Source organism: Saimiri boliviensis, chromosome Y (assembly GCF_048565385.1).
Source record: "Saimiri boliviensis isolate mSaiBol1 chromosome Y, mSaiBol1.pri, whole genome shotgun sequence".
Lineage (NCBI taxonomy): Eukaryota > Metazoa > Chordata > Mammalia > Primates > Cebidae > Saimiri > Saimiri boliviensis.
In genome coordinates, this window is record NC_133471.1 from 10973056 (window position 1) to 10992485 (window position 19430).

Below are 19430 nucleotides of genomic sequence, written 5' to 3' on the forward strand. Positions count from 1 at the left end.
CAGCAGAGAGGAAACAGTAAAATGGGTAGCTCCTTTTTTTTTAGCTGGTCAGTCTATGATTTCCTCAGCTCTCAGCAGAGCCTGTGGTGGGTGGCTGCACTACACTGTTGATAGTCCTCACATCACCTCAACTCTCAAAAGAGAGAAGGCACTTGAGTTTGTTGCTCTTCTCTACAACTGGTAGCCTAACAAGTCCTAGAGTCTGGCTGAGTTCAGAAATTTAATGTGCTTAAAAAAAAAAAAAAAAAAAAAAAAAAAAAAAAATCTTGTGATTAGATGGTGAAAGAAACATGGAGTTCTACCAGGCTGAATTTATCAATTAGAGCACAGAAAATAAGGACTTCGCATTTAACGTGTAAGCTTGGGATGTACAGGAAGATCCAAAATCTTAGTGATATTTGGATGGCGGAATGGATTTGTCTTTAGACATACTCGTCTTACATGAGTGGGTCTAGAATACATATTCTTGACCAATGTCTTGTGAAACAGATTTGTGATGACAGCACCTACATCTTTGAATAGCCTTGTACTCGTTTTTCTGTGTATGTTATATCTAACAGTGGGAACCACAGTTACTCAATGACAAAATTTAAATACGATGAAAACAACGGGATCCTGAGGTAGAAAGGTCCAAGTAGCAGCACTCATCTATCAAAGGCAAAGTGGGTGTAGCTAAGGGAAAGTGCAAATTAGAATATTCTGACTCCTCTGGAGCTCTAGCATTGGATAATTAATCACAATGTTTTGGTAGTAAAATTGATAGAAAATTTACTGCATCCCAACTACATTACTGCCAATTTTTGCAGTGAAACTTCATTTCATCTTTTCCCAAGGACACCTGCAGCCTTTTACTGAGGTGACAGTGCATGAGAAAAATAAAATAATCATAAGTTTTAAAAACTACTGGACACTAGCTCTGAGGCAATGAGCTGATAGAGGTCAGATAATTATTAAAGTTGTAACTTAGATCATATTATAGGTCTTCGTTGTTTCCCTGGATTCATCCTGTGGTCATTTTCTCATTGCTAGAATGCATAATTGGCATAGACATACTTAGCAGCTAGTAGAACTCCACATTTACTCCTTGATGTGCAGGGTGAGTACTACTATAATAGAAAAGGGGAAATGGAAGCCTAAGAGCTGCCTCTACCTAGAGAAATAGTATGTGAAAAGCAATATTACATTCCTGAGGGTATTGCAAAAATTAGTGCCACTGTAAGGAAATTCAAAGACTTAGGAGTTGTAATTAAGAGCACATTCTCATTTAAATCTCCAGTTTGGTCTGTATGGAAGACAGATGGCTCTTGGAGAATGACAGTGGATTACCATAAATTAACCAAGTTGTGATTCAAATTGCAGCTGCTGTACCAGATGTAGTTGTAATTTTATTACTTGAGCAAATTAATACATCTCCTGTTACCTTGTTACCTGATATGCAACTACTGACTTGGCAAATGCCTTTTTCTTTATTTCTGTCTATATATTACATATATGGGAAGTTACTAACTATTAAGGTATATGATAATATACACTACAATAAACATATTGTTTCATAAATGTGGGCGCTTATTATATGTTACATATCATATAATATGTATGATATGAGCTTTAAAAATTTGGATAATAACCATATTTCTGCTAATACAACATATATGCCAATGTCTTGATTTCACAGTTTGCAATAATGTGTCTAAAGTGAATAGATAACCCTTAGTATATTAAGCCAAATGTAAATTTTGTCTTTCTATTTTAGGCATTGAATAGCAACATACTAATCATGGAGAAAAAAAAAAAAAAAAAAAAAAAAAAAAAAAAGCAAGCTCTATATTGGTAGGAGATGTGCCTTTTGGAGAAGTTTCCAGTGTCAAGAACAGAGCCTACAGTCAGATGCCTAAATGGGAATTATGAAACAAACTTTGATCCAAGTGTAAAAGATTTTAATGTTGTATAAATTTATTTTCTTGCCGGGCGCGGTGGCTCAAGCCTGTAATCCCAGCACTTTGGGAGGCCGAGGCGGGTGGATCACAAGGTCGAGAGATTGAGACCGACCTGGTCAACATGGTGAAACCCCGTCTCTACTAAAAATACAAAAAAAATTAGCTGGGTATGGTGGTGCGTGCCTATAATCCCAGCTACTCAGGAGACTGAGGCAGGAGAATTGCCTGAACCCAGGAGGCAGAGGTTGCGGTGAGCCGAGATCGTGCCATTGCACTCCAGCATGGGTAACAAGAGCGAAACTCCGTCTAAAATATATATATATATTTTTTTTTTCTTTTGGAATTTATCTTAACATTTTCATGTATTTTTCTACTACTTTACTTTCCTTATTCATTTATCTTTATTTTCTCTTACTGTCTAATTTGCATTTTTGTGAGTGTATTTACATTTTATTATTTTAGAACAAGATAGAGCATACATAATTCTAATCAAAGATGCTCAATATAAAACTTTTTTAAAGTTTTTTAAAACAATACAAAATACTAGAGTATTGACCTTACTCAACAACTTTAGAAATTTAGGAATTGCCCACTGTTGCCTGCAGCGCTCTCAGGGAGTTGTTGCCAGCTTTAAAGGTGGGGTCTTTGGCGTCAGGAAGAGTTGTACTCAACTGGATTCCTTGTAGGAAAAACCGGCTAGAACTTGCATTCATCCCTAACTGGAACAGCAGGACTGTGGCACCCTCGCTGCGCAGCTCCAGGGTCACCAGGTGGGCGCCGCAGCTCCCATTGGCCGTGGTCTTGTTGGGGTTGATGTTGAGAAGCTTTGTCACCGTCGTGTTGTCCTTCGTCTCGTAGGTGAGGTTCAGCTGCAGCCCCATGTCATAGGATTCTCGCTTGGCGCGGTCGAGGAAAGGTGAACAGTGTGGTCCCCCATGTTCTTCTCCGCGGCGCTCCGGCCCGGGCGGCTATACTCATCGCCCAGTGGGGAAGACATGTAAGGAACTTGCATAAAACAGCTATGCAAAATGGAGCTGAAGGAGCTTTATTTGTGCACAGAGATACTCCTGAGAATAACCCTGATACTTCATTTGATTTCACACCAGAAAACTATAAGAGGATAGAGGCAATTGTAAAAAAAACTATCCAGAAGGCCATAAAGCAGCAGCTGTTCTTCCAGTCTTGGATTTAGCCCAAAGGCAGAATGGGTGGTTGCCCATCTCTGCTATGAACAAGGTTGCAGAAGTTTTACAGGTACCTCCAATGAGAGTATATGAAGTAGCAACTTTTTATACAATGTATAATCGAAAGCCAGTTGGAAAGTATCACATTCAGGTCTGCACTACTACACCCTGCATGCTTCAAAACTCTGACAGCATACTGAGGCCATTCAGAAAAAGCTTGGAATAAAGGTTGGGGAGACTACACCTGACAAACTTTTCACTTTTATAGAAGTGGAATGTTTAGGGTCCTGTGTGAATGCACCAATGGTACAAATAAATGACAACTACTATGAGGATTTGACACCTAAGGATATTGAAGAAATTATTGATGAGCTCAAGGCTGGCAAAATCCCAAAACCTGGGCCAGGGAGTGGACGCTTCTCTTGTGAGCCAGCTGGAGGTCTTATTTCTTTGACTGAACCACCCAAGGGACCTGGCTTTGGTATACAAGCAGGCCTTTAATTTATATTGAACTGTAAATATGTCACTAGATAAATAAAATATGAACTTCCAATCTAAAAAAAAAAAAAAAAAGAAAAAAACACAAAAAACAAACAAACAAACCAAAAACTTTAGAAAAAGCATAAACGTAACTCTGACCATAATCCTTGAAATATTGATTTTTATTTGGTTTGCTTATTTTAATATTTTAGCTATTTTCATGTCATAAGGAAAATATTTACACTCAATGTGTATGCATAACATAGTGTGCCAATGCACATATGTGCATGTGTATTATGTATGCCTTCCAGCAGTACTCAAGATTAGCTTTTTTTTTTTTCAAATGCCATTTGAGTTTTCTCTCTTGGTATCTCCAAATAGAGGCTGCCTAGTTCAATTTTCTATATTAATGTTTTACAGAAATATGGAAAAAGTAGTAAGAAATAAAAGAGAAAAAAGAGAAAATATAGGGTTTAGATTCTAAACTTTGAGTAACTGAACTGACTTCAGTTTTTTAATAGTTACCCTAGTTTGAATGAACTAAGCTTGACATAAGGTTTTTAAATATCTTTCTGATTTACAGAAGCAAAAGATCATTAAGATATCTTCAAAATATAATATCAAAATATTCTAAATGTGTATTTTTAAAATTATTTTCTGGAGAGATATTTTGACACTGAATTTCTCAAAGATGCTTGAGATTATATTTTAGGATATTTATCAAGATTTCTCAACCCTCAGCACTAGATGCTATTAACAAGCTTACCAATTTCACTTCGAGTCATGAACAAGGCTTAGAGTGAAATTAAGATCTGCTGATCTAAAAATTCCTAGAAAATCACATTGACTGTCTATTACCGCTATGAACAATCTATAGCTATTCTCCTTCCATAGTCTGCTCCAGTCACAGTGACTTGGTGAATTTTTAAACAATTTAAGCAACGTTTTGTTAGGAATCATCGTACTTGTGGATCTTGCTGCATGCTTACATGAGTATTCCCTTATTATTTTATTTAGATATTTACATGAAAATATGCAAGCAAATTATTATATATTTGTTTTACATAAATTGAAATTTACTTTGCAATAGAGAATCTTACCTCTTACATTTTATACAGAATTGATTATCTCAATTTATTAAAATCAAATCTAAAAACTTACAGCATAACTACTAAAAATCTATCATCTAGAATCCTAAATTGAAAAAAGTGAAATTTAATTTAAGTATTTTAAACATCACTTTTATGAAACAAAACAAAAATGTCATAAGTAAAAATAAACTTTGAGATGACAAAACAATCAGTACTTCATAGATAAAAACAAAAACAAAACTGCAGGGCAGTTAATTTCAAACCATTAAAGAAAAAAACATTAAACCAATCAAAAATAGCCTGGACCCTGGATACCAATAGTTTATATCAACCAATTAAACATTTACAAGAGACAATGGTCAATTATTTTTCGTGTATTTCCATACTACCTCCTAGGCAAAGATGAAGTCTTTATAATTGAAGTCCTTACTTTTTAATGCAGAGCTCTGATTCCTGCTTCCAGAAAAAGTAAACAAGTCCTATGTGCTAATTTACTTTGTTTTATTTTATTTTATTTTTATTTTTTTACCAGTCTCTCTTGGGGACACATGAAGAATCAATGAGAAACATATATTTCTGCTTTTCCTAATTCAGAGCTAACTCTTGGTTGAAAATACCAGAAATTGGCTATAAATATTTAAGTTGCTGAGAGCAAAGAATGCACTTATTTTATACAATAGAAAAACTATAAACAGGAACAAAAGTTAAAGAGATCTTTATTTGCAAAAAGTTGAATATTTAAAGGCAGTTTAATATACTGAAAGACTTAGAAAATTATACACAGTCTTATGACAGAAAACATTCTCTAAAAATATGTTAAACCATGTTAACTCTCCAGTTTATCTATAGCTCCAATATGATAATGAATTGAAAGCCATAAAAAAAAATAAATAAACAAATCCCCCTGAGAGTTTAAGGATACTTTTAATACATATCCTGTATTAAAAAGCGGTAGTTTTATTATTTAACTTTTTATTATTATACTATAAATTCTGGGTCAGAAAATGCAGGTTTCTAATACAGTTGTACATGTGCCATGGTGGTTTGCTGCAACCATCAATCCATCATATACATAAGTTATTCCTCCTAATGCTACCTCTCACCTCTCCTCCACGCCCCCGATAAGACCAAGTTTGTGATGTTTTCCTCCCTAAGTCCATGTGTTCTCATTGTTTAACTCTCACTAATGAGTGAGAACAGGCAGTGTTTGGTTTTCCATTCATCTGTTATCTTGCTGAGAATGATGGTTTCAACCTTTGCTCATGTTTCTTTTTTGATTTACTTTGTTAATTTACAAGCAAAAGAAAGGCAAAAATCTTCAACCAAAATTTAGTCAATGATTGCCACATCAAGAAACATAGTCGGTTAAGAGTGAAGACTACGAAAAATGGTAAAACCAGAAAGGGATAAGTAACTTGTTATGTTCAAGGAAGTCTAATTAACATAAACAGATGATTGCTCAGCAGAAACCCTAGAAGTTAGAATACAGAAGAATATCAAAATTTTAGTGGAAAAAAATGAGAGCAAACCTGCCATCTATAACTGGTAAAATTATACTCAAGCAAACGTATCTAGATAAAGGAAAGGTAGAATTGATGACTAACTTTTTACTAAAGAAAAAATGCTGTTATGATTAAAACCCTGACAAAGTTAAAAATTAATGGACACTCAGTCAGTTGAGAAAAATAGAAAGTACAAGAGCAGCACATTTTTACATAGTTAAGAACAAACTTTTGATTTTTCAAACAAGTTAGTATCATTCAAAGTAGGCTATTTGAAATTTACAGTAAAAATTGAGATTTCAAATATAACTCTTTAGTATAAAAGTACAGAATAATATTTTAATCAAACTCTACAGCTTCTGCACAGTAAAAGAAACAGTCAAGAGAGTGAATCAGTCACCGTAAGAATGGGAAAAAAATTTTGCAGTTTACCCTACTGACAAAGGACTGATATCCAGAATTTACAAAGAATGAAAACAAATTTACAAGAAAAAAAACAAACAAGCCCATTCAAAAGTGGGTGAAGGATATGAACAGATACTTTACAAAAGAAGACATACGTGAGGCCAAAAAATTTATGAAAAATGCTCATCATCACAGATCATTAGAGAAATTCAAATCAAAACTACATTGAGATACCACCTCACTACAGTTAGAATGGCAACCATTAAAAAATCTGGTGACAACAGATGCTGGACAGAATGTGGAGAAACAGGAACATTTTTACACCGTTGGTGGGAGTGTAAATTAGTTCAACTATTGTGGAAGATAAGGTGGTGATTCTCAAGGACCTAGAAATACAAATTTCATTTGTCCCAGCAGTCCTATTTCTGGGTATATATCCAAAAGATTATAAATAACTCTACTATAAAAAAAACATGCACACGAATGTTCATTGCCATACTATTTAAAATATCAAAGACTGGAACCAACCGAAATGCCCATCAGTGATAGACTGGACAGAAAACATGTGTCACATATACACCATGGAATATTATGCAGCCATTAAAAACGATGAGTTGGTGTCCTTTGTAGGGACATGGATGAACCTGGAAACCATCATTCTCAGCAAACTGACACAAGAACAGAAAATCAAACACCACATGTTCTCATTTATAGGTGGGTGTTGAACAGTGAGGACACATGGACACAGGGAGGGAAGCATCACACATTGGGGCCTGTTTGGGGGAGATAGGTGAGGAATAGCAGGGTGTGGGGAGTTGGGGAGACATAGCATGGAGATAAATGCCAGATATAGGTGAAGGAAAGGAAGGCAACAAATCATGCTCTCATGTGTGTACCTATGCAACAATCTTGCATGTTCTTCACATGTACCCCAAAACCTGAAATGCCATAAAAAATAAAATAAAAGTGAATAAAAAATAAATAAAAATTAACCACATTTTCACAATGGTCAAAGGAGGATTTGAAGTACAAGTAAAGTAAAAGAAAATACAGAAAACAAGCAAGTAAATGTCAGAATAAGTAATATTTTAAGTGCATTTTATTTAAATGTGAGATCTTTTATAAAAAGGCACAGACTGGCACAAGCGTACTTTTAAAAGAAGAATGCATTTATATTATTTACATGCGAGTCTTACTTTAGATGCAGAGAGACAGATGCCAAAACTAAAATAGTGTAAAGTTGTAGAAAATGTATGACAATGGACTACAAAACCCTATATAGCTGTCTCTTCAACTATATAAGTGCAGTGGCAGAATCAGAGTGATGCAATTATTTGTAATTCCAGAGTCTATCTGAACGTTTACAGCTTTCAAAAGAAGACTTTTATACTAAACATCAATTAGATTGTATTAACTTTATTGCACCAATTAACAGCAGCTACTTACTCTTTATTAACCACTGCTGACATATGCTGCCTACAAATATTAACGACCATTGAGGTAAGCTGCCTCATGATAAAAAGATGAGAACTCTGCCCCTCAAACCTCAGGAGAACTTGCAGACTGAATGCAGCTTCTGATATGAAGGTTCCAACAGAGGTGGTCATTGTTTTATTTCCCAAACTTTTTTTCAGGCTTTTTCTCCTACTGCTCAAGCAACTTTTAGAAGTTTTAAATAACCAAAACATATTTTTTTTCTAATTTTTCTTTTATTTCTCTTAAGAATTTAGACATTTATGAACAAAAACATTCAAAAATAAACACATATGGATAAAAATTTAGGATAAATTGAGATGTTAACCTTATGTGTCCCCAATCAGTGCAGACTAAAAATTAAACAAACAAAGAAAACAAGAAGTTTAGTAACACTGATTTTCTGGACAGAAAGAGCCTATGTAATGAATTTTTAAAAGTCTAGTCAAAAATAAGAGGAGAAAATCTGACTTTCAATATTATAGCATTTAAAAATTCAAATGCCCTTTATAAATACAAACAAAATCATAAACCAAAAAGTGAAATGTGAATCTATAGTTCATTTAAGAAAGAAAAATAAATAAATAACTACAAGAAACTTGTTCTGGACAGCCCAAATGGCAGGGTTACTAAAGAAAAATTTTGGGGCCAGGCATAGTAGCTCATGCCTATAATCTCAGCACTTTAGGAGGCTGAGACATTCAAATCACAAGGTCAAGAGATCGAGACCACCCTGGCCACCATCGTGAAACACCATCTCTATCAATAATTAGCTATGTGGTAGTGCCGCTTTGTAGTTTCAGCTACTTAGGAGGCTGAGGCAGGAGAATCAGAAAAAAAAAAAAAAAAAAAAAAAAAAAAAAAAAAAAAAAAGCAATCATTATGAGAAAGGAATTGAAATTATTAAGTCAGGAAAAAAATGTAAACAAATGTAAACACTGTCAAAGAAGCATACATAAGCATTTTGGAAATTTAAGGGCAAAAGACAAAAAGTCAGGGAGACTACTAAAAAAAAAAAATGGTCAAGTGTGCCACAAGTCTGAGAAAGGGAAAAACAGTAAGGAAGCTTAAAAAAAATTCAAGTAAGATGAACTCAAAGTAACACACTCAAACCTACATGATTATCACCACCAATTATACAGAAATACAAGTTATCATGAGAGCATACTACAAACACCTCTATGAATATAAACCAGAAAATGTAGAAGTGGATAAATCATATTCATGACAAAGTTGCAATTGCTGTGCTGAAGGTTTCATGGTAATTGGCTGGTAGATTAGCATACAAAAAGAACAGCTTAACAAATGTATACATTTGAGATTGAAATTAACTTTTATTGATTGAATACCAAGTTAAAAATGCATAATTAACTTTTTAAAACAAACAGAAAAAACTTGCAAGAAGCAAGATAAGTGATTACATGTTAATAAGGCTATCAAAAATAAACAGCAGTTTTATTTTCTAAAATCTCAGCAACCAGAAAGCAGTAGACAAATATGTTCCAGAATATGTAAGAAAAATTCTTCAAACAGAAATTTTGTGTTAAAACAATGTTTTCATTAAAAGTGAAGGAGAAATGATTACATTTTCAAATAAAAGCTGGGGTTTATTACCAGCACACTACACTTTAAGAAATACTTTATGGGATACTTCAGGGAAAAATGAACAAACACTAAACAGTGTATAAATAAAAATTGATCAAGGTAAATATAAACACTTTGACAATTATAAAGGATAAAATAAATTTAAAATGTGTACTATCACATTTTGTTCTCCACATAATTTAAAACACACACACACACACACACACACACACACACATATATATATACTGTCACCTATTTGGTATTTGACATACAATGCATAGAGGTATGATTTTGAGAATGGAATAAGTGAAATAATAAGGGTCAAGCTATACAGGAATAAGGGTTTTATGTGTTATTGAGGGTAAACTAGCATAACATTAAAAATATAATTTTAGAAGGTTTAATGTAATTATTATAGCAACCACAATAGAAAGAGTAACAGGCAGGTAGAAAGCTTTCTGCACTACACCACACAGCAGGAGCTGTGAATTCAGCTACTATTACCTGAGACTAAGTAGCCAGCTATCTTGGCACTATGAGATCAAGCCCAAGCTGCGTCACCTGGAAGTAAGTATGCAGAGCCTAAGTCACATAACATAGCTGCTTTCTCACACAACTTTTAGTACATAGGAGGCCACGAAATGGAAGAGGCTTATCTATGCCAAACACCTAATAAAGAACTGGAGGTAGAAAAATGTGGCTACATGGAGACTCAATTCATACAAAGCTGGCACAGCAACTGCCTCCATTCTGTCTTTTTCTTCATGACTTCCCAGGATTTTAGGTTGAAACTACTCTTAATAAAAGACAAAAAAAAAAAAAATATGGAGACACAGTATTTAGCTCAGTGCAAAGTGTATGCCAAACAGAATGACATGACATTTGGGAACCAGAGCGGAACCTTGTGAACTGCGGAATACATATTTTTTGCTTTAACAAGTGACAGACTGAAAAAGGAACAAAAGGACACAGACTGGAACCAGTAGAATTGTTTTCAAATAATGCCAATAAAGGAGCTTCCAGATCTACCAGCAGCAGTTTTCTAAGAACTCTCCCGAAACATCATTGATTGGCAGACATAACAAATCCAAAAACAGCCAGTGTTTTTCTGCCTACCAGAACATTAGAAAAAAACACTTCAACTGTCTGAACCAAAAAAAAAAAAAAAAAAAAAAAAGGAGCTAATAAATTGAAATGTCAGGACACTTGTCCCTTAGATAGTCTTTAACAGCAAGAAATAAATTATTACCTCTTATGAACCAAAGAAACTGGATTCTATTGCACCAGATAAGCAGGACAAGATGTTCAAGGTGGCAGCAGAGAAACTCATCAGAGTCTCATCAGATCCTGGTGCAGAACAACCTGGAATAGAAAAGAGGACCCAGACACACCCACTAATGTGTCAGATATCTAGCTTGGTTACTGCTTCATGTATGAAAACTCAACTAACGTGGAAGGTGTATTGGTATTAATGGACCCCTTTACAAACAATGGAACAGGAAATATGCATATATCTGTTTGAATAGTGAGAAGTGGGCCAAGAAACATTATTAGTGAAGGGAAAAAAAACAGCCTTTTATCAAGAGGATGCATTTCACTATAAGGCCAAAAGAAATTGCCAGCAGATACAGAGGCATTGTAGTAAAGAAAGATGATAAATGACCCAGATATTGCTATCTGCTTGACTGACAGTTTAAAAAAAATGCAATTAATACAAAAGTAATTCAGAAATCGTGAATGCTCCAGAAAGGGCTACTGCAGATGACAGCAATCTCGTGCTGTTCAGCACAGCTGGCAGTGTCTTCTGCTGTTGCCTACATTGTGAGGCCTTTAAGGAATGACAAAAACAAAACAAACATTGAAATGGAGAAAAACACCAAGAACTTTGTGAACATTCCATTCCATTTTAAAAGCCTGTTGCTGCCTTAGCCAATGGCCTAACCATTGGACTAGGTGCATCCATGCTGATCCTTTGTAATTTGGTTTGAGCTAAAGAAAAGGCTTGGTTTCCACCACTTCATAAGACCTTTGAACAGAGCCCAGATATCTGTGCTAATGTTACATTTCCAAATATCATGAGTGAAACCTCTGCCAGTGAAAGACTCATTGGTGGGTGAAAGCTGACAGCATGGAGGCATGTGCCAATGTCCTTGTCTCTCAGGTGTTTTTGACTTCAACTTCCACCCAAGAGGTTATGATTCAAATTAAGAAGCCTGCCTCATGTAATCCAGTTATGCTGGAGGAATATATGGCCCTCGTATACTGTAATACTAAATGTAATTTGATCAGGCCAGTGAGAGAGAGTGTGAAGTACTAAAGAAAATTTGGAGCTCAGCACAAATGTTAGAGTTCGTTTTAGAATATATGCTAAAGAAATTTTAAATTTTTAAAATTGTCAGTATATCTGCTCAGGACACAATAACTGAGCTGTGTGGAATACATCATTAACTGAAATTAATAACCCCAATCCATCTCTGTAGCTCCCCAAAATGTCAATTATATATAAGGTTTTTGAAAAACAACTGAAAATGTTTAAGCTATTTATTTAATATAGTCCAGGTATTTGTAACTACTATACATTTCAAATAAATAATAAACTGGCTACTTTTCTCAAATGTCATAATTTTATGTACATTTAAGCCCAAATATAAAAGCAGACTGTTGAGCACTAGCCTGTTCATTCAAGTCCTAAACTTTACTTATGGCTGCCACCAGATAAAAGAGCAGAATTGCATTTTACTAGAATTGAGTGACAGAAAAATCTGTAATAGTGTTGATGAGTTTACTTTATAGTGACAAAAATGCTGCAGAAACATAAAATTCTAAATAAAAAGACATATTTTAGAACAAAAATTTTCCACACAAAATTTACTGATGCTCTTTCTTCCAGACTGAACATATGGTTGACTTTATCCTGAGATAACAATTGATTTTCTTTTCTTCATAAAATTCTAGCTCTTACCTAGTTAACAACTTCTTTTATAAAAAGACAAGAAATCTAAACTGCATATAACATTTAAAATTATTGATGTCTACTTTTAGGTGCACAACATATTCTAGAACACTCTACATGTTTAGTTATACAGAAGCTGTATGAATCTTGTTCTTGGGTTTTTATGGAGGCTCCATTGCATTAATCTAACTGAATGATCCACTGGCCACTGGTGATCAATGTGACTTTTGTCACAGAACCTTTAGGGTGTTGATTCACCAGCCAAAAATCTGCTGTTAGATTTATTTTACTCATTCAATCTGGCAGGTTACCCACAACTCAAACTGCGGGGCCATATACTATTCCTGCTATGGGTGAGCCAGGCACAGAGTAGAGAGAGGTGCATGAGTGAGTGACTGTTGAGTCAAGCCATTGCATGTAGCTAGGCCCATATACTGCTATAAGCTGACAAGATCCAGGTACCAGCACAGGTGTTAGTTTTCTGCAAGTCTGTGGCTAAATTAGACATATCACTAGTTGATTCCCCTACTGGAGAATTCAATTGTATTGGCATCCAGAAGTCTAGAAATGTCAGAAACTGCAGAGCTTTCAAAATGATGTCACAGCCCTGGCTTTGAAAAGGTTTAGGTCTGTGCTCTTTCAAGTGCTGAAGCCCTGCTTTCTTTTGTTTTATTATTTTTATTTTTATTTTTATTTTTATTTTTGGTAAGCAACAATATGGCCATTTTGTGTGTTTTAGTCCTATTTGTTTGACTAATTTTTCAGTTTTGCCATATATTTGTGAGTCCTTGTGTCATGTTCAGTAAGAATGAGGTATGTGGACAATAGAAAAGTATCTCAGGAGAACCAAAGTGGTAGTTTTTCAAAAGAAGGACATATTTGCATCTGTGCAACACTCAATAAAGAGGAGACACAAAATGAAGAATTCCAATCTTGAAGGTAGGTTGTGCTGACATCTCTGCAGCCCTCGGTAAAGAGGAGATGCATAGTGCATGCTTTCTATATGCAGGAAGATTGTTGAGATGTGTATTACAGCCCTTAGTGGAGAGAAGACCTATCTAACCAGACTTGTAATCCCAATAAGTGTACAACTCTTAGTGGAGAGGAGACCCACAGTTAATAGCTCCACTTTTCAAGCAGGTTATTCCATGATCTGCCTGAGTCTGAAGTTAATATGGGCTTTATGTAGTAGAAAGAATGGGCCTCATTTTTCATGGGTGGCTATGGGTGGAACCAGAAAGAGACATTAGTTCTCCCTATAATCTCCAGAACATGCAGCCTGCTGCCGAGACTTCAGACAGTCCATTACGTAAACAATTCTTTAGGAATGGTTCACTAAGGAATTCCTTCTTTTTGCCTAGGTGCCTGTCTGTCTCCTGCTACACTTCATGGTTCCAATACTGTTTACACAGAGATACCTCACAATAATAGATTGCTACATCATCATACATTAACGAGTCTGAAATGATTCAAGTCTGTGATTTCAACTCTGGAATGCTTCAGTCTGCTGAAATATCTGGGAAACTGGCCACCCATTGATGCACATCTTTGGGGGATGTTCAAAATGTATTAGTCGCCAACACAGGCTGGAAAGCATAAAGGTAGCTTCATGTTGTTGCCTTAGCTGTCCTTTCTAAGATTCTGTGGATGTCTATAACCTCTAGGACATCATTATCCATAATCGTTCCCCTTCTATAGTGTTTCCCAGCCAGTGACCTGGCTATGTTTTAAACAATTTAAGCAAGTTTCTACCAGGTATCACCATATGTGTTGGTCTTGCTGCATGCTTCCATGATTATTCCCTTATTACTTTATTTAGACATCTACTTAAAAGTCACTATGTAAGAAAATAATTGTACATTTTTTACATAAAATCAAAATTTATAATAAAAAATTTTGCTTTATATATTTTCTATGGAATTGATTACTTCAGTTAATATAAAGTAAACAAAATCTTTAGAACATTACCACTAAAATAAAAAATCTAACGTCTAGGGTTCCAAATTAAGAGAATAATATTCAATTCAAATATTATAAACAACATGAGACAAAAACATAAATCTCATACATAAAAATAAACTCAAATTATACATATATATATGAAGTACTGCTTCATAGATAAAAATAAAACCAAAACTGCAGGGCTGGCAACTCCAAACAATTCAAAAAAAATCCAAAACTGCTTCAGAATTTTTCTTTCTTCTCAATTTATAGTACTGTCTCTGATTTTCACTGTAAACATGGAAAATTTATTCATAGTTAGCTTTACAAGGTTGTAATTGTAATCACATTTTTATTTTAAAAAGGGATGCTCTGTTTTATTTTAGCTTCCCTTAATCTTCTCATTTTTGCTTTAGTATCATTTTACCACTTACAGATGTCAGGTTTGATAGCATTTTTTCTGATATCCTACAACCATCTGTCTTCTGTGGTTTTTACTGAACAGTCATCTGTTAATTTTAAGGATGATGTTCCTGTACATAACAAGTTGCTTATGACTTTCTTCTTTCACAATATTATTTTCTTTGGCTCTTGATTGACTATAATGTTTTTTGATGTTTCTATTACAGACTGTATTCTGGTTGAAGATGTTTGCCCTTCTTCAATGGGTAGATTCAGATTTTTAATTAACTTAGACAGATTTTTGGCCATTTTACCTTTCAGATATTCTTTTTTTTTTTTAATCTCTTCTTTTCTGTTACTTAAGAGATGCCCATGTTGCATATATTGATATACCTCGTGGTGTTCTATTCACTTGTTAGATTTTTTTCACATAATTTGATTTTTAATTCTCAGACTGTTATTTCAGTTTCCACTTAGTCATATCGTCTGAATGTTTACCTGCTCAAGTCTGATGTTAAATTTATGTATTGTAGATTTTATTTCAGTAATTGTGCTATTTATTTCAAATTTTATATATTTTCTTTTACAATTTTTGACACTAATACTCTCATGTTGCTTTTCATCCTTTGTCTTTTTATTGTAAGCCTACTTAAAACTGTTGTTTTAAATTCTTTGCCTCTAAAACTTGGGACAGATTCAGTTTCTGTATTTACTTTACATTGGTCATAGGCTTCTTTTATATATCTATATATACATACATATATATATATATATATATATATTTGTTGTTGTTGTTGTTTTCAGAAAACTATAGTTGAAATATCATAGTGTGCTAACTCTAAATTATAGATTTGCTTCATTTCTCCAAGGAGTTCCTTACTTATTAAATACTTACTTTACATTTTATTAGCATTTTCAATAAGAAAAATGTAAAAACTCTCACTTTTAAAAACTGGATATGTATTAACACTCTCTTTAACTTAAATTCAAGGGGATTGTTCATAATTCTGTCTTAGCCTTCAGTTTCTTGTCAAATTGGAGCTATGGAATTAATGCATACTATTTTGTTTCTTTGGCATGTTTCGTATCATAACATGTGCATTGTTTTTTTAAATTATTCAATATAATAAACCATTTTAAAATATTCTAATCTTTGCAAGTATAGATTCTTCAACATTTTTTTTCCTATTTATTGTTTATATATTGTATAAAATAACTATTCTTTTTGTTCCCAACAACTTATGAGACTAGAAAAAACACAGTAAGTTAAGATATCAGGGCTTCTTGACTCTTTTTGGAAGCAGGAATCAGGTCCTCATGTTGACAATAATAGATCTCAATTTTAAAGCCTGTATCTGTCCCAGAGAGGTAGTATGGTAAGCCACACACACAAACAAGCTAACTTATGTTAGAATTTGTCTCTCTTTATTGTCTACTTGGTTGATATAAACTCTTGATTTTTAGTGTCCAGACTGATTTGATTGATTCGACTTTCATTTTTCAGTGGTTCAAAGCTGTTTGCCCTGTAGTTTGTTTTCATTTTTATCTATGAAGCATTTTTTTATTTTTAAAATTGCATTTGTGTATAAGACTTATGGTTTTGTCCATTTAAAATGTTGTTTAAAATTCTTAAATTGAAAACATTTTCAATTTTGAATACTACATAACAGCTTTCAGTTTTAGTGGTTATGTTATAAAGTTTCTTGGTTTGCTTTTTATTAATTGAGGTTACAAATTTTATATAAAATAATTAAAGCAAAATTTCTTATGAAATAGATGTTGGTTTCATGTAAAAATATCCAATAATTTGCTTACAAAGTGACTTCCGGCTAAATATCTAAAAAATGATATTTGAATAATAAATATCTAAATAAAACACCTTTTTAAATAAGAATGTCTAGATAAGTTAAAGCTAAAAGAAATTGTAGCTAACTCATCTCTTGAAAAATGCTATTCCTATTAAAATGCAAAGTAAATTATTAATTAACACTCAGTCTGTACAGGTATAATCTGAGGCAGTAATATAAAATTAGAAGAATGGAGAAGTACAAGATCACCATGCTTTGTATCATTCACTTTAAACTTTAGATTACTCAGACAAATTAGTATTATTCAAAGTAAATTCTTTTAAGTTTATAACAATAACTGAAGCCCTAAATATAAGTACATACAACATTTCAAATACAAATTTTGAAAAAAAAATTTATAACACTTTAAGTATTATATATCTGGTGTACATTCACAGATTGTCCAGGTTTGTTGCATAATAATACACATACCATGGTGGCTGTTTGCTGCATCCATCGTCCCATCATCTGCATTAGGTAATATTTCTAGTGCTTTCCTTTCCCAATTGCCCAATTCTTTATATTCCTTTCATAGTCCCCCAAACCGGCTGGCCCTGGTGTGTGATGATTCCCTCCCTGTGTCCATGTGTTCTCATTGTTCAACACCCACCTATGAGTGAGCATATGCAGTGCTGTGTCTGTTGTTTCCAGTTCCATCCATATCCCTGCAAAGGACATGAACTCAACATTTTTGATGGTTGCATAGTATTCCATGGTGTGTGTGTGTAACATTTTCTTTATCCAATCTATCACTGATGGGCATTTGGGTTGGTTCCAGGTTTCTGCTATTGTAAACACTGCTATGATGAACACATGTGTGCATGTGTCTTTATAAGTAAATGATTTATGAACTTTTGGGTATATACCCAGTAATGGTGTTGTTAGGTCAAATTGTATTTCTATTTCTGAATCCTTGAGAAATTGCAAGATTTTCTTCCACAATGATTGAACTAATTTACACTCCCACCAACAGTATAAAAGCATTTCTATGTCTCCACATCTTCTCCAGCACCTCTTGTCACTTGATTTTTTAATTATCATCATTCTAACTGGGTGAGGTGGTATCTCACTGTGGTTTTGATTTACATTTCTCTAGTGACCAGTAATGATGAGATTTTTTACATGTTCATTGACTGCATACATGCTTTTTTTTAAAAAGTGTCTGATCATATTCTTTGTCCATTTTTGTTATGTGGCTGTTTTATTCTTGTAAATTTGTTTAAGTTCTCCATAGACTCTGGATATGTTTTTTTTTTTTTTTTTTTTTTTTTTTGTCAGATGGGTAGATTGCAAAACTCTTTTCACATTCTGTTGTTTGCCAGTTCATTCTATTGATATTTTCTTTTTCTGTGAAGAAGTTCTTAGGTTTAATTAGATCTTATTTGTCTACTTTGGCTTTTTGTTGCCATTGCTTTTTGTGTTTGATCATAAAGTCCTTGCCCATGCCTGTGTACTGAATGGTATTGCCTAGGTTTCCTCCCAGAGTATTTATGGTTTTAGGCTTCATGCTTAATCTATAATCTATCTAGAGGTATTTTTCATATGTTGTGTAAAGAAGGGATCTCTTTTTAGCTTTCTGGATATGGCTAATCAGTTTTTGAGACACCATTTGCTTATTTATCTTTTTTCCTTTTTTTATTGTATTTTAGGTTTTGGTGTACATGTGAAGAACGTGCACGATTGTTGCATAGGCACACACATGGCAGTTTGATTTGCTGCCTTCCTCCCCTTCACCTATATCTGGCATTTCTCCCCATGCTATATCTCCCCACCTCCCCACCCCCCATTCCTCCCACAATTTTTCCCCTACAGATCCCAGTGTGTGTTGCTCCCCTCCCTGTGTCCATGTGTTCTCAGAGACACCTTTTATTAAATATGGAATTATTTTCTCATTGCTTGTTTTTGTCTGGTTTGTCAAAGATCAGATGGTTCTAGTTGCATGGCATTCTTTCTGAGGTATCTGTTCTGTTGCATATTTATAGATCTCTGTTTGGGTACCAGGACCATGTTGTGTTGCATACACAATCCTTTTTTTTTTTTTTTTTTTAATGAACAAAAGAGAAATTGAGGATCAAATAAGGTAATAAAGATGTAAAACAAGAAAATAAATATTAGCATAATTACTTTTATACTTATAATAATGTTATACTTGTAATAACCTTAAATGTGTTCTTGCTTAAAATGGCACAGACTGGTGTTAATGCATTATTAAATGAATGATTCATTTATATAGTTTCTATGCTAGACTTACTTCAGGTGGAAATACTCAGGGGCCAAAACTTGTATTAAAATAATACAAGTTTCTGGAAAAGGCATGACAGTGGACTACAGAGTACTGTATGTGTCTCTCTTCAACTAAACAATAGATCCAGTGGCAAAAATTAATCTAATGCAATTATTTTGGAATTCCAGAGGTTAACTGTCAGTTTACAGCATGAAAAACAAAATTTCCGTAGTAATTGCAAATACTTTGGAAGCAGCTTGGAAGAAAAACAGAAATGATGCAGACTTTAAAGTCTCAGGAGGATTTGTGCACTGAATTCTGCTCTTAATTACAGAGGTCCCAACAATTGTGAATAGTCATTGTTTCATACTTTTCCTCCTCCTGTTCAAGCAACTTTCAGAATA

General features: G+C 34.0%; 1 pseudogene; it reads left to right on the forward strand.

Moving 5' to 3' along the window:
- Positions 1-2872: 2872 nt before the first annotated feature.
- On the forward strand, positions 2873-3697 carry LOC141582917 (NADH dehydrogenase [ubiquinone] flavoprotein 2, mitochondrial-like; annotated as a pseudogene).
- The last annotated feature ends 15733 nt before the right edge of the window (positions 3698-19430 follow it).